Source organism: Sus scrofa, chromosome 7 (genome assembly GCF_000003025.6).
Source record: "Sus scrofa isolate TJ Tabasco breed Duroc chromosome 7, Sscrofa11.1, whole genome shotgun sequence".
Lineage (NCBI taxonomy): Eukaryota > Metazoa > Chordata > Mammalia > Artiodactyla > Suidae > Sus > Sus scrofa.
In genome coordinates, this window is record NC_010449.5 from 11,787,893 (window position 1) to 11,815,044 (window position 27,152).

General features: G+C 43.2%; 1 long non-coding RNA gene across 3 annotated transcripts in view; it reads right to left on the reverse strand.

Moving 5' to 3' along the window:
* LOC110261786 overlaps nt 4,287-27,152 on the reverse strand; it is a 134,034-nt gene continuing 111,168 nt past the window's right edge. For 2 of the 3 annotated variants that reach the window (XR_002346326.1, XR_002346325.1), the window contains one exon: nt 6,621-6,691. This is a non-coding gene — a long non-coding RNA (uncharacterized LOC110261786). Of the gene's footprint in view, nt 4,593-6,620; nt 6,692-27,152 lie in introns of those variants that run through there. The other variant, XR_002346324.1, reaches the window with a different exon arrangement.

Sequence of the window (27,152 nt, forward strand, 5' to 3'; positions counted from 1 at the left end):
AGTCAGTATCCGTTCTGCAAAGAAGTTCATTCTGTCCTTTTTTCAGATTCCACATGTCAGTGATAGCACTTGATGTTGGTGTTTCATTGTCTGACTGACTTCACTTAGCATGATAATTTCTGGGTCCATCCATGTTGCTAAAAATGCCAGTATTTTGTTCCTTTTAATGGCTGAGTAATATTCCATTGTGTCTATGTACCACATCTTCTTGATCCACTCCTCTGTCGATGGACATTTAGGTTGTTTCCATGTCTTGGCTATTGAAAAGAGTGCTGCAATGAACATCGGAGTACACGTGTCTTTGCGAGTCATGGTTTTCTCTGGATAGATGCCCAGGAGTGGGATTGCTGGATCAATGGGAGTTCTATTTTTAGTTTTCTGAGGAATCTCCATACTGTTTTCCACAGTGGTTGTACCAATTGACATTCCCACCACCAATGTAATAGGGTTCTTTTTTCTTCACACCCTCTCCAGCACTTATTGTTTGTAGACTTTTGGATGATGGCTATTCTGGCTGGTGTAAGGTGGTACCTCATAGTGGTTTTTATTTGCATCTCTCTAATAATGAGTGATGTTGAACATCTTTTCATGTGTTTTTTGGCCATCTGTATGTCTTCTTTGGAGAATTGTCTGTTTAGATTTTCTGCCCATTTTTTGATGGGGTTGCTTTTTTTTTTGGTAATTTAAGTTTTTTTTCCTTAAAAAAGGTAAACTATAAAATAAAATATCAAAGATAACTTTTTCATGGAAAAAAATCAGTGCATAATACTGACCATTTCAAACACACACACATACACTTTTCCTTTTTGCATATTCTCGTCAAGTTTTTGTCCCCACACATTTTTATTTTTTATGGAAAAGCACATGAAACTGGAATAAGGTTTATTGTTTAGTTAACAGGATTATACCCATGTTAATTTTCCGGTTTTGACAGTGTAGGTAGCTTCATAATTTCTTCACATTAGAGGAAGCAGGGTTGAGAGCAAGAAGGTCAGGGATTCTCCACACTATTTTTTGCAAGACTTTTAAGTCTCAAATTTTTTCAATAGAAAAAGTTAAAATAACAACAAGAACACAAAGTCACAGCCTTCCCCACTGTAAGAGACCATTTCATGGTTGTCACCTGCTCACTGCTGCTCCCTGAGACAGTGAGTCTAGTCTTAGTAGTCTGGGTGTGGAGCACAAGAGCTCACACACTCAGGAGACGTTTTCGTTTGTTCCTTGAACTCATTTATTCACTGGCTGTTCTGTGTTAAGTTGCTTTACTTGGTTAATGAATGCTTTTTTGGTGTCGAGATGGCAGACCCTCTTTTTCAAGCTGGCTTAGGTCAGGGTGGGACTCCGAGGCTGGGCTGCTTCGGTTGTAGCCACAGAACACTGACAGCTCTGATTTTATTTTCCTAATAAGATCCAACTCCATTGTTAATTTTACATCTGTAAGCAGTGCCAGTTAGCATTTATCATATACTCATGCAGAATCACATTCAAAACCAGGAAACGCACAATTGTTCGTATAGGTGTATTTTTAGACCCTGCCCTATAGAGTGTGGATTTATAGAAAACCTATTTCTAAATGTCAAGCCTTTCAAGCACAGCAGGGAGTTGTAATCACGTAAAAGACAGCTGGGTACAAGACCCCTCCCTTAGTTACCTGTACTACACCCCATTTGTTCTCCCATCTCTAGTCTTCTATTGTCTAGTTCCCAGTTACCACTTTATTTTGTAGCTAATATAGGGAGTTTTATTTTTTTCCATTATAGCTGGTTTACAGTGTTCTGTCGATTTTCTGCTATACAGCATGCTGACCCAGTTACACATACATGTATCCATTCTTTTTTCTCCCATTATCATGCTCCATCATAAATGACTAGTGCTGCACAGCAGGATCTCATTGCTTATCCATTCCAAAGGCAATAGTCTGCATCTATTAATCCCAAGCTCCCAACCCATCCCACTCCCTCCCCCTCCCCCTTGGCAACCACAAGTCTATTTTACTCTTTTAAGTCACAAAACCTCTACGTCTCAGTTCCCTCACCTAGAAAGATGGAAATGATAACACCACAGAGCAGGATTGTGGTGTGGATTAGCTAGGATAATGTATAAATAACCATGTCACAAAAACACACAGAAGTGTTTCATAAATGCTCATTTCCTTTGTCTCCTTCAATTTCTTCTGGGCCGCAGCGCCTTCTTAATTCATTAGACTGGGACTTGACACTAAACAATGCTTGGGACAACCCCAAGGCTAAAACCTCCATGTTCAACCCAAATGGGACTATTCCAAGATCTTTTTTTTTTTTTTTTTTTTTGTCTTTTGTCTTTTTAGGGCCGCACCCAAGGCATATGGAGGTTCCCAGGCTAGGGGTCTAATTGGAGCTGTAACCTGTGGCCGCCACCCTACGCCACAGCCACAGCAATGCCAGATCCGAGCCGCGTCTGCCACCTACACCACAGCTCACAGAAAAGCTGGATCCTCAACCCTCAGAGTGAGGCCAGGGACTGAACCCACAACCTCATGGTTCCTAGTTGGATTCGTTAACCACTGCGCCATGACAAGAACTCCTTTTTTTTTTTTTTTTTTCAAGTAAGATTATATAAAGTTCCCAAGTGAATTATAAACTTTGTAAACACATTTTAAAAACTCCAGTATTATAAATCTAATCAATAGTAAATATGCTGATGGCAATAAGCATCAATTAAAATATATCCTGGACACTTTCATCAGTCTTCTACAAGAAGTTTTGAAAGAGACGGTATGCACAGTTCAGGTCTCTGAGGGAACTGTCAGAGCAGGTTTGGGATGATGACTTCTTATTCATCAGCTACTCTATCAAACAGAGAGGTGGTCGGTGAAAATTTACTACTGACTGTGACAATTAAAAAGATGACAATGGTATTTCATACTGACAAATTCATTCTAAAAGATTAACTCTATGTTTTACTCTCCTTACCTTCCTGAATCTTCTTACTTACAGCTGTAGTAATAATAGTAGCAGCAGCAGCAAAGATATAGTGAGTGCTTACTACATGTTAGGCATTATTCTAAGTCCTTCATATGCATTAACTCATTCAATTCCCCCCAACCCCCCCTTTTTTTTTTTTGCTTTTTAGGGCTGCACCTGCCATGTATGGAGGTTCCCAGATCATGGGTCCAATCGGAGCTACAGCTGCCAGCCTATACCATGGCTACAGCAACAGGGGATCCGAGCCACGTCTGCGACCTACGCCACAGCTCACGGCAATGCCAGATCCTTAACCCACTGAGTGAGGCCAAGGGTTGAACCCACAACCTCATAGTTCCTATTCAGATTTGTTTCTGCTGCTCCATTGCAGGAACTCCTTTTTTTTTTTTCTTTTCCAAACCCTATTCTAACAATAGCTACTGGCTCCATAGCATTAACTATGTGCCAGCAGTTGTTTAAGCACTTTACGTATATTAATTCCATTAAGTCTCACAGGAGATCAGTGATGAAGGTATAATTGTTAACCCCTTCATAGGGAGGGGAAGAGTGAGCTTGAAAGATGTTAAACTTACTCAAGACTACAAAGCTCAGCATCAGGCAAAATCAAGGTACCAGGGAGTAGCAAATGTCATTCTACTGCCTCTTTTTTTTATTCTTGGCGTCACAGATTCTGCGTGATTTTGCATTGCATTAAAAGCTCTAATAATAAATATACCAAACTGTCAAAAGAGCCTTGAAATCACCATCGCAGAATTGCTAAAATGATCACAATATCCTGAAAAGGCTTGATCTGTTTTCTTTTTCAATCTGAACATTTTGTTGAGTAGCTTCTCATTTGTGTCTGGATATATGTGTGGATTTGTGTTTGTGCAGCAGAGAGATTGTGAGATATTGAGAGAGAGAACTGAATCTGCTGTAGCCATCTATCTTGCACCAAGAGGGGAGGTAGCCAAAACACTGAGAAGGGCAAAGGAGGAAGAATCTGGTTTTTTGATGACACAGTTGAGCAGCTGAGCTATCCAAGCCTGGAATCACCATACCTCTCTTACATAAGCAATAGTTTTATTGTATAAGCAACTTCCGCTTTGGGTTTCTATACTTGGAATGAAAATATCTTTTTATTTTTGTCTTTTTGCCATTTCTTGGGCTGCTCCTGTGGCATATGGAGGTTCCCAGGCTAGGGATCTAATCGGAGCTGTAGCCACCCGCCTATACCACAGCCACAGCAATGCGGGATCCGAGCCGCGTCTGCAAACTACACCACAGCTCACGGCAATGCCGGATCCTTAACCCACTGAGCAAGGCCAGGGATCAAACCCGCAACCTCATGGTTCCTAGTCGGATTCGTTAACCACTGTGCCATGACGGGAGCTCCTGGAATGAAAATACCTTAACAGATACATTAACTACTCACACTTCCTCACGTATTTCTATTTCAACTTTCTTGTCTTGGTGTACTCTTCAGAGATACACACACACACACACACACACACGTCTCTCTATGAATCAGTGCAATACCAAACAATCCCCCAATAGGGCTTAAATCAGCACACATTTATTTCTTGCCTGAATCCACTGTAAATTGGCTCTTTGTCATAATTCCTCTGAGACCAAGACTGAAGGAGAAGCCTAAGCAAAAATAAAAAACGCATGTCACTTCAACAGGAGGAAAAGAGAAGTCCTGAGGATCTCACCCTGGTGACTGAATGCAGTGACACACCTCACTTCCGCTTACAATTCACTAGCCAGAACTAGTACACACCCCTGTGTAACTACAGGGGGCACAGGAAATGCCAGGCGGGCAATGGGCCCATGTGCCCGGAAGGAGGGAATGGCACGAACGACTACCAAAGCCTACACAGCGCTGGAGCTCCTAAATATGGCACTTCACCTGAGGCGGGAAGAGTGGCAGGAGACAAGGGTGGGAAAGGGATTTTGCGCTTTTTTTTTTTTAATTTTATACCATTTTGATAGCATTTGGATTGTCTTAAACTTTTAAAACTGAAATAGAAGACACAGAGATAAGCTCACAGATCATAAAAGTTCGGCTCAATGAACTATCATTAGGTGAACTCATGTGTACAATTACCACCTGCATCAAAAAATAACATTGTCTGCACCTTTGTGACCCTTTCAATCTCTGCCTCCATCCTTCCTCCCAAAGTTATGCTGATTCCTGATCCCATGGACTCAAAACTTTTTTTTTCTTTTTACAGCTGCACCTGTGGCACATGAACATCCCCAGGCTAGGAGTCTAAGGAGAGCTGCAGCTGCCACAGCCACGGCAACAGCAGATCCAAGCCGTGTCTCCAACCTATGCTGCAGCTTACAGCGACAGCAGATCCTTAACCCACTGAGCAAGGCCAGGGATGGAACTCAAATGTTCACAGACACTATGTTGGATTCTTAACCTGCTGAACCACAACAGGAACTCCTAACCCCATGGATTAAAAATTAAAAAGAAATGAATATTTATAAAACTTATCCTGAGGGAAGTAGATGAAAACATCCCTTTGGGGTTTCTCTAAACCCAGGGGAGAATAAACAGGCTGTTATTTTGAATGACTGAAACTCCCAGGAGGTAAAGAGTGGGCAGAGAGGTAGCTGGGCCCAGGGAGAACTGGGTTCTCTGAGACTCAGAGGATGGAAGGTTCTGTGAGTAGAGGAGATGGTACCTGCCCCCCAGCCTCCCTCAAGGTGTCAGGACCTCTGATGACATAGCTCATGGCTCCTTAGAGCTCACCACTGGCTCATCCTTGACCTTGGCGCCTTGTCACCTGGGCTGAGGCAGACTGGAATGTCAACAGGCTTCTCTGTGGCATCTGTGCTCCACAGACGACAGAGTAGCAGGCTCAACCTTGGCACTGGGAAATCATAGGAAGAGAAGCAATAGCACTGACCTTGGAGTAAAGGCCGAGCCCCCCCCCCCCCACCACCCCGCTACCCCATTTCTGTGAGCCCTCAGGCTTCCTGTTCTACACAGTCAGGAGATACTGGTGTTGGTAGTAGGTGTCCTGATAATAACTGCCTTAGGATGGTTTCCCAGGCAGGGAGGTGGGGGCACAAATCTGAATATAATTCAGCTTTAGAAACAATACAAGGAGTTCCTCTTGTGGCTCATCAGGTTAAGAACCTGACACAGTGTCCATGAGGATACAGGTTCAATCCCTGGCCTCACTCAGTGGGTTAAGGATCTGGTGTTGCCTCAAGCTGTACTGTAGGTTGCAGATGTGGCTTGGATTCTGTGTTGCCATGGCTATGGTGTAGGCCTGCAGCTGCAGCTCCCATTCAACCCCTCACCTGGGAGCTTCCATATGCTGCAGGTGCAGCCATAAAAAGCAAAATAAACAAATAAATAAAGAGCAAAAGAAACCAAACCAAACCATCCATTTCTCCCTCTGCCAGGTGGGCTGTGAATGCACACCTTCCTCACTACCCAGTTTCACCCCTACTGTGGAGACGTCCAGCTCTGCTCTTGGTACTATATATTTTCGGAGACCTGGTGCCTATTCTAGTTCCTACTCTGTACCACGTCTTGAAGTAAACCTGGAGTGGGCACATAATGAGTGTATCACTCAGGGTTTAACTATGAAGAATTGTTACATACATGTTTGACAAAAAAAAAAAAAAATACAGGAATGACTAGGCATTGGCTTACATAATTACGGGAGCTGGCTAAGGGGTCTCCACGAGGCTGTCTTCTTAACAGATGCTGGAGCCTGATGTTCCTGAAACACACAGGAGAGGAGGCTCTTGTGAGCAGGAGCAAGAACTCCACGTGGGAAGATGGAAACCCACGTCCTTTTCTGTTCCCTCTGACTCTGCTGATGAGGGTGGCCTGCAGAAGCTGAGGGCTTGTGTCATGTCGCTGAACAAATATACACCTGGCGCAGGGGGCAGGGAACCTGGAGGAAGATTGGGGAAAGGAAAGGCAACGGCAGGCCCAGCGCTGTTTCACTGCAACTGAGCGAGTCGGCAGATTAGCACCAAATGTTTATCAGGCCACAAAATCGTGGCCGCCAGGGTGCCTCCTTCCAATGCTCCCAAGAGCACATCCCCCCAGTCCGTCCTGACCTGAAACACCGGAGAAAAGAATTCTGACAAACATGGACCAGCCTGGCCAAGTCCACGCATTACAAAACCATCACGAGACTTGTTGAGAGACGCCTCACGAAGGCCTCAGGCGGTGGCCCACGTTTCAGGAAATGAGTCTGGCCTTTAAACCAATGCCAGGTTCTCCTCCTGTCCTCTCCTCGGCTGTTTCTGTTTCTCCTGGCAGATCCCCACCTTGGGGAGTCCAGGCCCCCTGAGAAGCAGGCATCAAGATCAGTTAAAAGTGCAAGAAATTTATTAGGTGAAATGCCTATGAAAGAAAACAGAGAGGAAACCGATAGAGGCCTGGAAAGACGGTGATGCACGTCTGACCCCAGAGACGGAGGAAACGAAGGCTGGATAGAGGTGACGGAGACTGCAGTGCAGTTCCAGGAAAGTTCAGCAAAGCACCTTGTCAGAAGAGCCCTGCGTGTCCCACAGACAGACCAGCCTTCCTAACTCTGTAGTGCCCAGTGGCCCCAGAGGCAGCCCTGGGAAGGTGGCATTCAGAGCAGAGCCCGGGCCCTCGGTTAACTGCACCCCCGGCGGTGGGAGATTTGAAGGCCCACTCTCCTGGTGACCACACTGCTGCCTCATTCTCATTTCTTACTCTGGGGAGGACTCAGCATCGGCCGCCTTCCTCTTTTGGAGTGTGAAAAGCACCTAAGGCCAGGAGCTTGCTGGTACCTCTCCTGTCCAATGACGGATTTCTGTTCAGTCAGAACAAGCTTTATCAGGAGTAGATGGTGAGGATACTTGGAGGTGAAGGCAGCTGCCAGGAGTCTAAAGGCAAAGCAGATGAAGTTGCTGTTTGCCCAGGCAACTGGTCTACCCACAGGGCATTTCATAAAAGTGTTTGGTAAAGTATGGAAAAGTCCTGGTTCCCGGAATTTATTACACGTTTCTTTTTCTTTTTAAAATTTACTGGAATATAATTGACTTACAAAGTTGTGTTAATTTCAGGCATATAGCAAAGTAAATCGGCTATACATGTATGTATATCCATTCCTTTTTATTCTCCCATATAGGTTATTACACAGAATTGAGTAAATTTCCCTGTGCTACAAAGTAGGTCCTTTTATTACACATTTCTTAAGAAAAAACAAACAAAAAAACCAAAAAACACTAATGAAGTACTTGGTTGTGAAGGTGGAAATCTGGGATTTGCTAGAGACAGTGATTTGGAAAATATAGGTCGAAGCATTTTCTGCAGTCTTTTATTCCTATTGTCTTGAGAAATCAAATGTAAGCATCTGTAACAAATGAATGTAATGAAATGGAAATAATTTTTGCCTAGGCAATGAAAAATTGAGGACTGCTAAATTGTTCACTCCTGGAAGGCAAGGGTTGTTCTTCTGAAGCTCTGTGACATTTAGTGGGTGTCACACAGAGTGGGACTTGGTGGCTCTTTGGTGGTGAGTCTACTGCATTTGGAGCTTTCTTTCCATTGTTGCATTACAGCAAAAATAAATAAATTCACACTGATCATGTGGGGGCAGAAGTGGGTGGAATGAGGCACAGTCTTACTCTCTCATGCTTATTACTCTCTCATGCTTATAGCAAACAAATCCCACTTTTGCAATTAGCTTAAATTGCAATTGTGTTAGTCTTTCTGTGACGCTCACCAGAGAAGTTTCTGATCAACAACAGAATCCCCATCCTGATTATTCATCTATGCAAAGAATGGAGCCTAAGTTGCTCCGTTGACCTTAGTTCTCAATTTCCTGGCCTTTGGGTCTAATTATGCACATTAATGAGCACTCACATCATTTTCTCATTGCAAATACTAGAAGCTGATTTGCTAGATCACGGAAGCCTGTACCGATGTTTAATAAATATTGGGAAAAGATCATCAAGAAATCATTCTCCTTTCCAGGCTACCTGCCTAACAGGAGACACAGAGAGGCAAACTGTTTCATTTCTTGTTTAACCAGGGCAACCGGCACAACAGTTCTTGCTGATTCCAATTCCCTGGAGAGCATTCCCTTTACAGGTTTACAGATGAATAAACTTCACATGCTAATTAGGACCTATGGACCTCCTAATCAGTTCACGAGGTACTGAAAAGCAACCCTGTATTAGTAGTTTCTGGTGAGGGCATTAACTGTCTTGAAAGAGCCTGCTTTCTCCTAATTTAGAGACATCCCCTGGGCTCAGCAGGAGTTTGGTAAACAGTCTGTTCTGACACATTGCAGTTGCTGGCAGCCTTGTGCCAGGATCCTCACCAGGTCTGAGGACTGAGAGGTGAATTCATTAATGTCTCCCAGGTGGGGACCTGTGCTGGTCCAGCCATATCAGGGCCTGGGACACGAAACACACCAGAAAACATCCCGGGAGCCTCCATCTTGGGGTACTTGGAAAAACAAGCCCTCACGCCTTTCCAGCTGATGGTGAGCTCTCTCTTTTCACAGTGTCTGCTGAACTTCATCTTTCATAGCCAGGCCCATCGATTCTGCCCGTTAAAAGTCTCTCGTACTCTCTTGCTCTCTGTTTCTATCCCACACTCAGGGATTTCAGTCTGCTGGGTTGTACCAGAAAAGCCATCTCACTGGCAAATAGCTACAGTGATATTCCCCACCCCATGCCCAGGCCATGCCATTCTCCTGCAGGGATGAATATCCTGGCTGTCGGGATTGTATGATAATCGGCTCTGCCTAGGTCCTTACCACCTCTGGTGGCCTGAGAAATGGCCCCCAAAGTGCTCAGGCCTGTGACAGGTAGCTTACTTTAGAAGGCAGACCTGTAAACATTACCTTAACTGGCAAAGGATGTGATGAAGGTTAGGCTCTTGAGAGGGGGAGGTTGTGTGGAATGGTCTGGGTGGGCACTCCATGCCATCACCTGCGTCCCTATGCAAGGGAGGCAGAGGGAGGTTTGACAGATGATACAGAGAGGCGGGGGTGATGTGAACAAAGGGAGGGAGATTCGAAGATGCTGGCCTTGACATTTGGAATGATGCGCCACCAGTAGCTGAAAAGGCAAGGAACATCCCTCCCCTAAAGCCTCTGGAAGGAGTGTGGCCTGCTGATACCTTGATTTCAGACGTCTCATCTCCAGCGTTTAAGACAATACATCGCTGCTCTTTTAGGCCACCCAGTTTGTGGTACCCGGTTTCAGCAGCTCCAGGAAGTGAATCACACCACTTTTTACTGGCATCACATCAGCCTTACAACGGACTTCCTGGAGTCTAGTTCTGGCCCCTGTAGTCTAACCGCACACTTAATCTTCCTTAACTCCTCTGCATGGTTTTAAAACTTTCTATCATCTGGTCTTCTCTCCAACCAGCACACCTTTAGTTTCCACAGTAATAATAATAATAATAGTAATGGGGGGGGGGAGTGGGGTGGATTGGGAGTCTGGGCTTAATAGATATAAACTATTACATTTAGAATGGATAGACAACAAGGTCCTACTGTATAGCACAGGGAACTACATCCAGTCTCCTGGGATAGACCATGAGGGAAAATAATATTAAAAGAATGTATATATATGAATGACTGAGTCACGCTGCTGTACAGCAGAAATTGGCACAACACTATAAATCAACTATACTTTAAAAATAAACTAAAAAATACAATAATAGTAATAATAATCACTTGATTGAGTGCTTTGTTCTACTGAGTGCACTTTCTAGCAAGCGTGACATTTCATCCTTGCAACAACCACGCTGGGTGGGCATTATTATCCTCACTTTTCAGATGAGGAAACCGAGCCCCAAAGAAGTTCAACAGCTGCCAGTGGGCAGCATGTTCATACTCTCTGCCCCCTGCTCTAGTGCTCGTATGTGTCCCCTGCTAGGACACTAGCAGGCTGCCTGAGAGACTTGCTCTCTCATCTGCTTGTCTAAAACTCAGCAGCCTTCCAGACTCTGCGTGAGTGCCACCCTCTCCACGAACCTCATGAATCCCCATCTGTCACCTGCCTCAGAACTCCCTGTAAATTGTGGGTAGAATCTGTTTCATGAACTGTAGAAGTTAACGTCTGCTTTGTATTTTTAAAAATTCAAAACATTATTGGAAAAGAATATACCATGTAGAGGGAGATTAAAAAAAAAAAAAAAAACCCAAAGCACCTTACTCAGTGATTCCTGATTTGGAGGAGGCACTGATTCTTGTTACTGAGATTATCCCCTCATTTTAAATAGAATTAACTCACTTTTTGGGGGGCAACATGTCCAGTTAGAAATTCCCTGGGATATATAGGTAGCCTGATGGCATATCTGTGGCATTATCTAGAAAATCTGATTCCCATGTAGGCTCTATGTAGATGTTCCATCGTGTAGAGCAGCGCTGTCTGTCATACATACTCCAAACAACAAATGCAAGCCATTTATGTCATTTAAAAATTTTCTAAAGTGACCATATTTAAAAGTAGAAGTGATTTCATTTAACCCAATAATACACTTTGCTTAACTCAATAGATCCAAAATATTATCATCATGTGATCAATATAAAAATTTTGAGACTCTTTTTTTGGTATTGTCTTCAAAATAAGGAGTATAATTTACACTCACACCACATGGAAATTTGGACTAGCTGAATTTCAAGTATTCAACAGTCACATAACAGATAACGCAGGTGTAGAATTACAAGTTTTTAAGAAGGCCACCTTTCCAAGTTCTGTTCTTCTGTAAAATGTCTAAAGACAACAAAGCAAAATGTCTTTTCTTGATGGCTACAGTATTTTCTATTCCCTATAGAAAACTTGGAAAATACAGAAAATTATAGAAAAAAAATAAACCCTCCCAGTATTCCAACATTCCAGGTTTTTTCCCTAAGCATAACTAAAAATATATAGATTTTAAACATTTGAAACATTCTGTCACAACTATTTTGTAATTTCTGGCTCAGAAACCTAGCACCGTCACTGAAGTTTTCAGGTTGTCCCCATGTATATTGGTTTCCTCTCGAAGTAGATTTTAAATCTAGATGACAAAGGCCATGTTTCATACCATTTCTACATGTCTCAGCGAATACGACTGAACACATCAAACTCAGTAAACAGCTGAACTGACTGAAACAATGTTAACTAATCACCAAGTATCTATTGAGAGTGGTTTCTCTGACCTTGAGTGAACAATAAACTGGATTTGAGAACTGGACAAACCCAAGAGAACACCTCACTTGCATCTGATGTCACCCTCTGCACTTGGAGACAAGGTCTTGGGACTTGCTAGTGGCTACATAGGGGGTGATCCATTAAAGCTCCCTCAGCTCTGATTTTCCAATGGTATAGATGGCAAACACGTGCTTGCTTATCTTTTTAATTCTCTCAATTCTCCCGGGGTCATGGGAGAAACAAATGACATCATGTTCTAATGCTATAACACATACAATAGCCTCGACAAAATAAGCAAGTGTATTGTTATGCCTCTTTCTAACCTTGCTACACTGTGTGAACTGTGCTCTGAATATGCTTAAAATTTGTCCCCAGCCATTGACTGCATCCACTTACTGCTAACATTATAGACCTCAAATGACCAGGATTTGTATTTTTTTTTTTTTGGTCTTTTTAGGGCTGCACCTGTGGCATATGGAGGATCCCAGGCTAGGGGTCAAATCAGAGCTGTAGCTGCTGGCCTACACCACAGCCATAGCAACACGAGATCCAAGCTGCACCTGTGACCTACCACAGCTCACGGCAGCACTGGATCCTTAACCCTCCAAGCGAGGCCAGAAATTGAACCTGAGTCCCCATGGATACTAGTCAGATTCGTTTTGGCTGAGCCATGACGGGAACCCCTGTATTGGTTTTAAAGCATTACTTTTTAATAACATGTAGCTCTCCTAGATTTTAACCATATTTATACTAATTTTTAAATTTTTAGTAATTGGTATATAAATCATGACTTTCTTACACAAATTTTAAAATTCTTTACTTTGTGAATATCTCAAGTAATTGTTTTAGAAAATATGGGCTGGACTAAGTATTCTAGCTTGTTAATGTCTGAAATGTCTGAATTATGAATATTTTTTATATTGGGGTTGACGGATAAAACATAGACACCCAGTTAAATTTTAATTTCAATAAACAATAAATGCTTTTAGTGTGTCCTAAATATTGCACAGAACATACTCATCCTAAAAACATATTGTTTATATGAAATTCAGATTTGAGTGTCCATGCTTTTATTTGTTAGATATGACAATGCTTTTTTTTTTTTTTTTTGATTGAGTACAGAATTCTTGGGTTATAGGCTTTTCTTGTCAAAACTCTGAGAATGATGCACTATTATCTTCTGTTACTTGGAGTCTGATTTTTGTTCCTCTTTGGGCAACATTTTCCCCCCCCTCTTTTTTCTTCTGAATGCCCATAGGGAATTTTATTTTCATAATTTAAAGTCTTTTTGAGAATATATAGGAATCTGGGGCCTTTAATTAAGGCTCTCATATGTTTGCTGAGACTCCTGAAATGATACTGCATGTCTAGCAGCTAATCTTTTGATTTATCTTAAACTTTCTTATCCCAGCCCTCTCTGTATGCTGAACTTTTTGAGGGTATCAGTTGTTGTTTATAGCAAGAATTTGTAATCCACAGAACAGTGACAGGGAATTAAAGAAATATTGACTAAAAGATCAAATGAATGAATAGGAGCTGAATGTTGGGACCAGCCACACATTTTTCAAAGTCTTACTCACAGTGTAGCTAACTCAGTGCACAGCAGTTGTTGAACAATATGAAGATAAAGATAAACCCTGATGACAGGAACATAAGGAACACCTCTGAGGGTGAAGGAGTGGACACTGGGTTCAAGGAAAGGGTAGATCAAAATAGGTTTTGATTCCTCGTAGGGAAAATACGATGCAGAAAAAATTTAATTAAATATTGCAGGCTAATACACTTTTATTTATTCAGAAGCAGAAAGAAACTCATGTTTCACTTTGTCACCCTTGCTGAGAGGCCAAGGAGCACGATAAAATAATTTCTCCCACTTTTCATTGGATGCCAGTAAGTTGCCCCTTGCTGTTGAGAAGAGCAGCATTCCAGTATCTGACAAAGCCAAGAGGGCAGAGCCCAGGGATTCAGTCCAGACAGACTGCCCCAAGAGAGGGGTGTGAAGGGCAGCTGACTTAGGAGGCCATCAGCACACTGGGGAGGGAATGAAATGCCCTTTGATGTAAGGGCTGCAACCTGAGTCAGAGACCTAATTCCTAGTCTCGAACCTTCTCTAAAACCACATCATAGCTGTACCCTCAGTGGAGCTCAGCTCTGAGGACTTCATCCTCTGAAGAGTGAAGAGCTCAGCATCCTCCACACTGTTGCCAGGCTCTCCCTGCTCTTCATCCTTGATTGGAGGAAATAATTCACAGAGGTCAAGCAGCGCTATCGGTGCTGTGATAAGATTTTTCTTGACTGCTGGTAGTTCAGCACAAACCCATTTTCTTTAGGGCGATGAAAGTCAGTATTCTTTAAATTACCAAATCCTTAGCTGTTAACCTCTGTCAGATTTAAGGCAGTTCTAATTTCATTCCCAACTGCTTTCCGTTCCTTCATCTGCTTATCATTTTTTTTCAGTCATGTGAATCTCCTACAGCATCTGAGTCTCCGTGAGATGCTATTCTTTAAAAATCAAGCAACCACAACAACAAGAGTCAAGCTCCCTGTTTTTGAGAGTCCACCCTGGAGTCATTTTCTCGATCTGAACTTGAGCTCAGCATCTTGGATGCAAACTGAGACAGTGACTGCTACCCCAAGAAGGTCCCAAGTCTCTCTCCTAATTAAAAAGCCTGAGGGACTTCAAGAGCCCAGAGGGAAAGCTCCCGCTCCTAGAACTGTATCACCACTCTGCCTGGTGAAGTATGACAAGGTCAAGTGCTTGAAGAGCACACCATTGCTGGTTAGTGAATTTGAGGATGGGAATGTCACAGCCGTGGTTTTTCAATAGGCATACACATGTGTGTAGGCCAATATATAGGCATGTAACGTAACACCGATAGTTATGAGTTACAAATCTTGGAAATGAGCTTTACAACTGGAGTAACTGGGTCAGACCCAGCATGGCATCTTTTCTCTCGCCTCTGGAGATGTGCCTTAATCAGAACCAAAGTCTTGGTATTTTTAACCATTTCTTTACACTCCGGCTGTTTTCTTGAATTAAGAGATTTGATTCCTATAAGACACTGGAGAGAACACAAATGCTCAGGTCTGCCAGCCTGAGGATATTCCACAATATGTAGGAGAACTTATTTAACAGTGCCATAGAGGGCAAAGAGGCTATTTCTGACTCATAGGACTAAGTCTTACTTGCGCAGAACATCATTTAAAGTGTGATATTTTACCGTGCAGTTCCAGGTCATGGAGGACCCATTGTTCTGTGCCTGAAATCGTGAGGGGCATGGCCTAGCTGTTAATGACACCAAGAATACGCATCAAGGGAGGTCATGCAGATGGTTCTGGCATTAAGAAGAGATAAAAGTCATTTTAATGGATTTGACTGTAGTTACTGTAAGCAGGCACCCCAAAGTAACATAAATACACAGGATAAAATATATGGAGAAGAATTTTATAATTCCTTTATCTTATTCAGTAGAATAAGTAACTGCCAACACTTTAAAAGTGGGAGCGAGCATATGGAATATCATATGGCCCAGGACCACTTTAGGACTGACTGTTCCCATTCTTCCCATTCTATTCTCCATAAGTGATCCTGTGGAGTATAAAACACTCAAGGAACAGAAAACTAATGAATTTGAGGGAAACGTCATATGGCTTTTTATTCTATGAAGCATTATATATGAGACCGAAGAATCCTCTTTCAAAGCTGGGAATGTGGATGATTCTAGTAAAGTTAATTCTTAAAACCAAGACTTTGAACACAGAAGGGACTGGACAGGCTAAGACAATGAACTGGACCTAGAAGGGTCCAGAAAAAGTTATTAAGTATTGGAAAATCACAGTATACCATAGTGATTGAAGTGAAAGCTGGCGAAAAGGATACGCTATGCAGTATCTGATGTCAAAGAGGGCAGGAGGGCTCATATGCAAAGCAAGTTCTGGATGTGCAGGTGAGGCTGAAGTACTGAAATAAGATTGGGCACAAGGGGGAAACCAAACTGCCTGCACTTGGTTCTGCAGCAGAGGACACCCCCTGACATGAGAGGACGAGCTGGTGGCAGAAAGCAAGGATCTGCAAGGGGCCTCAAGACATCTAGGTAGAATTAGGAACACAGACAATAAAGGATTGGGTAGCAGAGAGTCAGAGTCAGAGCGAAAATGCTTGAGCTCCAGGAAGAGTGCCCAGACATGGATACCCAGGCAGTGGACAGAACCCTATTACATAAAAACGAAGAGGGACCAGCAGCAAGATGATACTACCACCATCACCACCAATACTAATCGACATGAATAACCTAGCTAACGAGTACTGAGTCTTGACCATGTACTGGGCAGAGGGACCCTTCCACGTTTTCTACCCTCACTTAACAGAGGAGAAAACAGACAAAGAACATGTTCACGGTGACCCAGCGCCAAGTGTCAGAACTGAGATCTGAACACAGGTTTGTCTTACTCCCAAGCTCACAGGCTTCCCCTTCAGGATGGCTCCTGATAAAAGCTCCCTCCCTGAGATAAGAGGGGAGGCCTGGATCCAGAGCAGAGATGGCTTACAGCTCCACGTCAAAAGCAGATCAAGGCTGCTCCCAAAATTAACATAAATAAATAGCAGCCTTGGTTATGTAAAGAGACTAACCCAGAAAAGTTAAAAAAAAAACAGAAAAGTTATACTGCACTATGCTCAATATTGGTGACAATCTTTATGGAATCTGTTTCTGTTTTGAGGTTATACATAATATAATTAAAATGTGAAGTGATATTCCTGGGGCTGGGAACTCTCATGTACCACTTATTGTGGGTTGAACTGTATCCTCTCAAAAGGCATGTTGAGGCCCTAATATCCAGTGGCTATGAATGTGATCAGACTTGGAAGTAGAGTTTTTGCAGATGCAACCAAGTTAAGATGAGGTTATATTAAATTAGGGTGGGCCCTATGTCCAAAGACTAGTGTCCTCACCAGAAAAGAGCAATTTGGAGACACTGACATATATAGGGAAGAAGGCCATGTAGATGGAGGCTGAGCCTGGAATTACGCTGCCATAAAGCAGAACTGCTGGCAACCACTAGAACTTAGAAGACGCAAGACAGTATTCTTCCCCAGAGCCTTCGGAGGAGGATGGCGCTGCCAAAACCTCGATCTCCACCTCTGCTTCCAGAACTGTGGGCGAAGAAACTTCTGTTGTCTTAAGCCACCCAATTTGTGGTAATTTGTTGCTGCATCCCTGGGGCAGCGGTGAATTGATAAAATCTTGAGAGCAAGTCAATAAATGTATCCAAACCTTAAAAATTCCCTCTTCTCAAGATTCCTATTTCTGTCAAGGATCCTTGATATTATTTATAGATGGTGATACATAAAAGATTTATTCACAATTGTTACATTATGTATATTTTTCCAAAGGAAACAACCTAATAGCTCATAAGTAGAGCTGAGTAGACTATGGTACATCCAGACGATAACCATTAACACATTTGAATGAATTTTAGTAACATGGAAAAATATCTAAGTCACAATGTTAAATGAAAAAAACGGGGAAGAGAATATTCAATTCTACATGATCGTGACTCACTGAGATATGCACGGGATAAAAATAGAAGGAAATAGAGCACAAGATTAATGGGGATTATCTTTGGATTTGGGGACTATAAGTGACTTTTTTTTTTTTTTTTTAAATGGCTGCACACACAGCTTATGGAAGTTCCTGGGCCAGGGACTGAATTTAGGCCACAGCTGTGACCTACGCTGCTGCAGCTGAGGCAACACCAGATGCTTTAACCCACTGAGCCAGGCTGAGGATCAAACCCATGCATCTGCAACGACCTGAACCGCTGCAGCTGGATTCTTAATCCACTGCACCATGGTGAGAGCTCCTGGGGGACATTTTTTATTTATGTAACTTGGTATTTTAAAATGATCTATAATGAGCTCATATTAGTTTGTCTAATAAGAAAATAAAGAGCTTACCAAAAAAGAGGAATTGTTATTAGAAGGTTAACAGAAGATGTCAACTGAAAAATCATGGACAAAGACTGGAAATCTGTTATTATTATTTACACTGATGATATATAATGGAGTTGATACTATTTAATGCCAACAACATTAACAATGCTTATATTTGCACAGAGGTTGATAACAGGGCTTACAGTTTGCAAAAACATTCTCATCCTACTGCTGTTACCTCATTTGATTCTTAAAGTTTGTAAGGCATTTTCATGCCATGGGTATTATCTCACTTGATAAGTTAAAGCAAGTCTGTAAAGAGTAGGCACCATTACACTTACTTTCGGAGGATGCTAGATCGTGAGACGCTGGCAGAACCAAGACAAAACAGGGTGGAACTGAGAACTATGGACCATGCAGGCTCTCCTGCACCAGAAGGCCTCAGGTGGCCTGAATGTGACTGGGGCTCTGCCTCTCACGGATGCAGGCTTCCAGCCATAGGCCCCCACTCCTTCCACTATGAAATAACGAAGATGCACAGAAAATCTCTTCTGGCTCTAAAATCCTATGATCCTAAAACCCTGGAGGTGTGGAGAGACAGAGAACTGCTTTGCAGCCTTTAAGTTTCTGATCTCCTTGATTTCTTCCTAAAGATGAGACAATGGCATACATTTAAAATATGCCCTCTGTCAACGCTCTCTCCATTTCTGCTCCAGGCAGAAATCCCTGGACTGTCCTCTTTATCTCCTTGTGAATGATAAATAAGCAGAGCTCCATGGGCATGGACTTCATATTTTTCCAGCCAACCCCACTTAAGCACAGAGGCCATGGAAACACAGACATATTCATAGCCAGTGGTTTGTTTATTAACGAGTCTCAGTGACAAGGTGCAGGGCTGAGGAGAAATAGACTCCCAGCCTCTCTCCACACTCCCTCAGACCTGACAGCTTCTCATCAGACAGGGGCTCCTCCAGTCTGGCTGTCTCCTCTCTCCTGCCTTTTGTTACCCAAATAATATAATCATAAAATTGAAAGACTGGAGGCCAGCTCGATAAGTCAGCGCGTCTAACTCTCAGGCTGGGGTAAGGATTACTCCTAAATCACCTCAGCTTTCTGCCCTTATTGAAGCTCTCTTCATTTGATAACCAATTCCCGAGCCAGAGCAAAAGGCATCAGAATATAAAGCAAAAGGTTCCACTTTCCACAGTCCATTTGTGTTTGAGTATAAATTATAAAGGGCACTTTAATTCTGCGTCCCAGTTTCCAGCAGTACAAGGACTCTAATGGATTCATCTGAAATTACATTAGCTCCAGCCCCATCATTCTTGCTCTGTTTCACAAGCTTGCCTGGAGGAGGCTGATAAATTGAGTCCTGCCAATCAGATCACTCGACTGCCTCATGGGAAAGCTTCCAGGGCTTCTCTCAAACCTTGGTATTCATTCATAAACATCTATTAAGTGCTCGCTAAGAGCAAGGCGAAATCCAGGGCCTTTACTTTTCCTCCCTCCTTCCCTTCCTATTTCCTTGGAAAAATATTGCTTGAGCCCCCACTTAAGAGTGTGACAGATGCCAGGGAGATGCAGTGACAACTGCAGACAGTCACTGCCAAAGAGGAGCTCACAGCAGAGGGGGCAGGAGAGGGGGAGGCTCTCATTAGCCGTGAGGTCTTGTGATAGGACATGTCACTTCTCTAAGTTATTTCCTTATGTGTAAGGTGGAGATAATTATTCCCTTCTCAAAGGGTGGGGCATGAAGATTAAACAATGCCACACATGAAAAGCATCTAACACAAAAGCTGGGTCATACTAGTTATTAGTAAATACTTGTTTCCTCCTGTCTCAGACAAATACAGCATAACATGGCAAGTGTTAGGATAATTAGAATTGTGTGTATAGCCCTGGAAAAGAGAGAGGACTTAGGCTCTGAGCCTCCACCTATACAGGGCAGTGAGGGTGGCGGGGGGTAGGGGAGAAAGAGTGACGATGCCATGGGTTACAGGGGTTTGATAAGCTTCCTGGGACCACAGGGTGCTAATGCCACAGGTTATGGGTGTTTGATGAGCCTCCTGGGACAATGAGTCCATGGAGAAGTTGGCTGATGCTTCAGGCTCATGCTAAGATTTATAATCAAGTCACTCGATGGGTGGTGCCCTTGAAGGAGAAGGAACTCACCCTAGGAGAGAGAGTCGAAGTGCACAGTCTGGATTTGGACACCGGCTAGGGACTGACAAGGAAGAATGCTTTTGAGGGTGGTGGTCAAACCACCTTCTAGTATCACCTCCTAAATCTGTCAGGTTCCTTGGGAGTGGGGGAGCTGCAAGGAAGCAAATAAGCAGATTAAGAGAAAAGACTTGCATCATAAAGGTGCTATTAGAAACTAGCTTTGGGTTGCCAAGTGGGAGGGGGAGGGAGTGGGATGGACTGAGAATTTGGGGTTAATAAATGCAAACTATTGCCTTTGGAATCGATAAGCAATGAGATCCTGCTGTACAGCACTGGGAACTATATCTAGTCACTTGTGATGGAGCATGATAACGGGAGAAAAAGTATGTATATATGTATGTGGGTCACCTTACAGTACAGTAGAAAATTGACAGAACACTGTAAACCAGCTATGATGGAAAAAATAAAAATCATTAAAAAAAAAAAGAAGGTCACTTTTGTGGTCTAACAGGGTTTAGCGTAAGTTGGGTGAGGACAGTTGTGCTCTGACACAAACATGGTTGCAGAGCAACCTAACACCAGTGAGGTCACGAGCCACCTTCTGGATGCAGAAGGCAGGGGTCACAGGAATGCCATCAATGCAAGGGAAGCGATGCCTGTGTGCAGTGACCAGGGATCCTGAGGTTGAGCCTCCCGGTAACAAGGAAAGAGAAGTGTGGAAGCAGAAGACCATACTGGCTGTGCACGGTTATATTGTGGACACATTGTAACCTTTCTGAATCACAAGGAAGATACTTAAATTTGACAAGCCACTGTAATAGTGTCATGGCTCCGGTCACTACTGAGGGCCCTGCTCTTGCAACCCCAATGACCATAACGGTGTGGCCAAGGTGAGGGCAACTGACCTGAGGGAAGCATTTTAAAGACTTTCCAGGTGGCTCCAAGGTGGCCGACAGGCAGAATCTCAGTTGTTGGGTATGAATAGGAGATAGAAGGATATCTGGCAGTTGGTAGAGAGGTTGGGAGATACAGATGGATCCAGAGAGAGGCAGACATAGAAAAAGTAGAACATGCTTCATGAACTCTAGCTGCTGCTGTGGGACAAAAAGGCAACTCAGCCCCTGAGAGCTCCCTTCGGTTCCTGACAAGTTCTCAGCTCCAGTCACCCTACAACCTCACTGTGCCCCCTTCTGACCTCCATGGGTTTGTCTTTGGCCTGGAAAGCTCTTAAGAAGCATTGTCAACAACATCATTCACTTTAAAAAACTCAAGATCCAGCAATCCCACTCCTGGACATCCATCCAGAGAAAACCATAATTCAAAAAGATACATGCACCCCAATGTTCACAGCAGCACTATTTACAACAGTCAAGACATGGAAGCAACCTAAATGTCCACCAATAGAGGAATGGATAAAGAAGATGTGGTACATACATACAATGGAATATTACTCAGCCATAAGAAAGAATGAAATAATGCCATTTGCAGCAACATGGATGGATCTAGAAACTATCATACTAAGTGAATAAGTCAGACAGTGAAAGATAAACATATGAAATCACCTATATGTGGAATCTAAAAAAAAAAAAAGGATAAAATTAACTTTAACTTACTTGCAGAACAAAAATAGGCTCACAGACTTTGAAAAACTTAGTTACCAAAGGGGACAGTGGAGGGAGGGGTGGACTGGGGTTTAAGAATGAAATTTGCACACTGAGGTATACAGAATGATTGGCCAACAGGGACTGCTGTATAGCACAAACTCTGCCCAGTATTCTGTGATAACCTATGTGGGAAGAATCCGAGAGAGAATGGGTATGTTTGTATGTATGACTGGGTCACTTTGTTATATAGCAGAAATCATCACAGCCTTGTCAATTAATTATATTTCAATAAAACTTAAAAAAACCCACTCAAGTCTAAAGGCCTTGCTGTGGTTGGTAGGAGGTACTCACTCAGACCACCCACATTCTTCCCTGTATCTCCAGGCTACCAAGGCTCAGGGAAGTCTGAGTTACATATAAAAAATGTTTTAGGTACCAGAGAGCTCGGACTGCTGGAAGGGTCCAGAAGGAAGGCTCTCAAAGGAGGCTTCATTTTCTATAAGGCTGAAAAGGGATGCTGTTTGGGTTGGAGTGAAGAGACATGTTCCCGGCAAAGGCATGGAGGTAGGTAGGTAAGGTCATGTCCTGGAGAGAAAGGGTTGTTCTGGGTGTCTTGGGCATGAGGTGGGAGGTGAGGCAGGGAAGGTGGGTTGGGCTAGACTGTGAAAGCCGTGAACACACAGGCTTCATTCTAAAGGTCATGAGACACCACTGGTGGCTTTCAATCAGAGAAGTTACATGGCTAGTTTTCCATTTGACAAGGTAACTCTGACAGGGGCAAAGAGGACCAGTTGTGGGTGGTGGCCCCATGCAGACGGTCAGAAGTCACTTGGAAGCTTATGAAACAATTACAACAGGATGAAGACTTGAAACTGAGTGGTGTCAGTGGAGGGAAGAGAGGAAGCTTCACTCAGAGGAGGAGAGAGGTTTAGACAGTAGTGATGACCTGACCTGGCAAATGACTGCATGTTGGGGGCTTGGGTGGGGTGGCAGGGGGCAGATGGAGGCATCAAAGGGAAGATGACTACAGGTTACTCTGTAGAGTGGCAGGAGCATGGTGGTGCTACAGATGCGACAGCGCTAACAAGCACTAACCAGCCTGAACCCAGCCAGAACACAGATTGGGACTTGAACCCACGTGCTGCGACTCGAACCCAACCTAAACCCAGCTTGGGACTTAAACCCACAGTTTTAAATGAGAATCACTCACCCTGTGTCTGGACTCACTGAGGGTCAGTTCTTCATGTCTCTGTGCAGAAGGAATTCAGTGAGGGACAAAGTAATAGGCAAGAAATAGATTTATTAAGATAGGACATTTGTGAGAGGTGCAAGCGGGCAGGCAGGGAAGCTCTGCCCTGAGGATCGGTGGGCTACAGTTTTATCATCCAAGGGGAGTGGAGGCCAGGAAAGACCACCTCTTCCTTTCTGGAAGTAGTAGCTCCTCCTAGGTATCTGGTAAGTTGCGTATTCAAATCAGCAGAAGGGTGAGCCTCGGACTCCCACCCTTGGTCTGAATCTGAATGCAGGCCTCATCCCATCCTGCACCCAATGACCTAAGGCAATCCTTGCACCTCCACTAGTCAAGCAAGCCTGCCTTGTTCTAAAGAATTTTTTGAGCAATTTATTAACAGTGATCTCCCAAGGTCCCCTAAGTTTCCCTCTTTATCTATGGTCCTTTACTGGGACTTGTACTCCATCCCTATCAGATGGAAATAAACACTGCAGGAACAAGAACACGTTTTGAGGGAAAAGTTGACCTCAGTCTGGGAAACAGTGAGGTGGAGATGCATCTAGGATACGACAGTACAGATGCTGACAGCAGGCGGAAATCCCATCTTAGAATTCAGGAGAAAGCCGGCAGCAGGAGATGTGGATTTGGGAGTCGTTGGTCTGTATGTGGTTTAAGCTCTAGGAAAACGAGATCATCAGGGAGCAGGACAGTGACGGTAACTGGACAAGAGGTTCTAGGCTAAAATTGATCAAGATGAACATAAAAGGTGGTGGCCTGAATTTGTACCACCCACTGAGTCAAAGAAAAGTAAAGGACAAAGGTAAGTTAACTATTTCAGCCTGGACTTCGTGAGGCTGAGCTCTTTGCCCTTCAGGTTTAGAAATTCGACTTTGTTAGTTCACCCAAGGAGTGAGCTGATCAAGATCTCAGGCTTTAATTCATACAACCAAACTCAGAAGGATCTGCATCCCAAGATAGAATGGAGTTCTGTCAATTCACAAGGGAAAATGCAAAGAAGCACAAAAGTTATCGGGTATGGACCAAAGGATATATATTTTAACTTCTTATTGCTTTGTGTGCTATCTTGCTTCAAGGTGGAGCTAGTTCTGTTATAAAAACTATTATGTGCTGTCTTCAACAGAGTTCTCCAAAGGACATTGTATAAAATAATAGTGTGACTGGAAGCTCCCTAAAATGAATGTGGTAAAACTTAAAAAATAAGTTTAGTAAACCTTAAATCCTTCTCTTGGATGTCTGCAAAGTATATTTGGGTTAAAAACATTAAGGGGTCCTGGAGTAAAGCAACCTGTTATCAGTAGCCCAGCATTCCTAAGTCCTCTGTCTGTGGAGCTTTCTCACCTGTGGTCCCAGCCTCGTTCTGGCCTGGCATAGCCTGTGTAATCCACACTCCTCTTGACTATGTAACAGACACGTCAAACAGACTCTTGACACCTTCCTCTCCAAGCTATTTTACGTCTTCCCCACCTTAGCAAATGGCAACGTCCCTTTCCAGTTTCTTGGTCCCCAAATCTTGGAAGCACCTCTCTTTTTCTAATACTTGACAGACACAAATCAGCAAGCCCGATGAGCTCCATGAAGACATGTCCCAAATCGGACCACTTAACACCAGTTCCACGTCAACCATCCTAGTCCAAACCACCACCGTCTTCTTTCTGGATTGCTGCATTAGCCACTTAGCTCATCTTAACTTGTTCCCACCTTTGCTCCCCAAAGCCAACCCTCCACACACAGCTTTTCAAAACTCAAGTCAAGTCATGCCATTCCTCTGCTCAAAATCTTCCAAGGTCTTCCTGTCTCAGTCATAGTAAAAAGCTGAAGTCCTCACAGTGGCCTATGAGATGCTACCTGACCAGACCTCCATGACATCTCTGACCTTATCTCTGACCACTAACCCCTTCTGTCACTGTGTTTCAGTCCAACGGACCTCCTGACTCAGGACCTTTGTACTTGCCTCTGCCCGAAATGCTCTTCCTCAGATATCAGCATGCCTCGCTCCCTCACCTCCTTGGAGGACCACTCACTAGAGGCATTTCATGGTCATCTTACTTAAAATGTGTCAATGTGTGTGTGTGTTTGTATAAGTATTTCTTTACTATCCGCCCCCGCCCCCCTGGGACCATAAGCTTTCATGAGAAGAGAGGGATTTTGACTTACTGCTGCCCTCCACCCCCAGTGTTACTATTTAGGAGAGTCTATCCCATGCAATAAAGTTTTGTTGAAGCAATGAACAAATGAATAACTCCCATTCTTAGATCTGCAGGACACACTCTTGGAAACTGGTTTAGACTTTTGACACCTGCTTCTTCTTTTCTTTGGCTGCACCTGCAGCCTGCACAAATTCCCAGGCCAGGGACTGAACTCAAGCCACAAGCAGTGACAATGCTGGATCCTTAACCCGCTAGGCCACCAGGAATTTCCTGGTGTCTGCTTCTGAACTATGAGAAAGAGTTGGAAAAGGCCTTAAGAAAATAGCAGCTCAATTACAGATATGTTTCTTCAACTTCAAATACATTGCACTATGAAAGATTAAAATTTGTGCGTGTGTTGGGAGGTGGAGGGTGTTCAAATAAGGACCAGAGTTAGTTGACCTGGAAGTTAACCAACATCTAGGTTTGGTTTAGGGTGAATGTCTATGGCATCTCAAGGAGAGCTCGTAACTTTGTCTTAACACTTGTTTGTTTATTGTCTGTTTCCCTGGCTAGAATGACAGTCCTATAAGGGAAGGGACTGTCTCATTCGCTGCATTCCCAGTGGCCACAAAATGTTTGAGATGTAGTAAGTGCTGATTAAACATTGATCACTTCTTGATCCTCTTTCCATGATGCCTAATAAAAACTTATTCTTTGTTTCATGACTTAACTCATTTGATACTTTTTACTTGTGATGCTCAAGAAAGTACATGTAAACATATTCATTCAGTAGCCAATTTGTATTTATTGATACCTACTATGTGCTGGGAACAAAGATATAGGAATATGTGTATTTACTATTCTGTCCTATAATAAGCCACTTAGTCTCCAGGGATAGCTTATATTTAAAAGTAGAAAATGCCTATGTAACTCTTTTTCTGAGGAAAGTAAAAAATAAGTCAAAATCCTGTTGGACGCAATGCTTTCTTGACTCTTGTGGAAGAGAACAACAGAATGTATCAAATAAGTGGAAGAAATGCAGGGGAGGAGTGGTATTGACTTAAGTAAAAGGTCCTGTACTTACTAAAGAATTTGCAAAACAAGCCAAGGAATTCATACTCATCACATGAAGATGCTGGTTCTGCCTGCCCTCCCCTGGTGATGACTGGAAAGCCCATTGACCTCATTTGAACTGCGATGTAGGATAATCATCCCAAACTCCAATCTTAACAACGGCACAGGTACCACAGCTTCCTCTCTGCTGTTCAAAGTTCTAAACCACCTTTAATCCACTTTTGCATTTAATCTGATATTTTGTTGGTGATGTGCTCTCATCTTACAGTTGTAGTACACCCCTAGGAAAAAGGCAATTTTTTTTTTTAATAAGAAAGCTAATTTTCCGTGATTAGAGTTAAGAAGAAAATCTTATGAATGTTTCTTCCTGAACACACCTATACCCTTGAGAAAACCTTAGCTCACTGTGTACTCATGAAAAGAACACAATATCCTGAATGAGTCAAACCTGAAGATGCCAAATGGTGATACATGGGCTTTTTAAAGCACAGAGAACTGAGCCAATATTTCACTCTTGTCAATAAAGTGTTGGAGGTTATCAGCATTGCAAGTGTTTCAGGAGGGGTGATGAAATCACAAGGTGTCTTTGTTATCCTTCTTTATGAGATTTGGGGTGGTGGTGGGGTGGGGATGGAAAGTCCCCCACTGGTAATAACATAAAGGTTATTAGTATTCTCGGTGCCTCAACAGCACCAAAGTTGACACGCAAGAGTTTAAAGGCAAATACTATTTTCTCCTTTTTTCTTTTTAGGACCCCACCTGCAGCATATGGAGGTTCCTAGGCTAGGGGTCGAATTGGAGCTGCAGCTGCCAGTCTATACCACAGCCAGAGCAATGCCAGATCCAAGACACATCTGCGACCTGTGCCACAACTTGCATCAACAA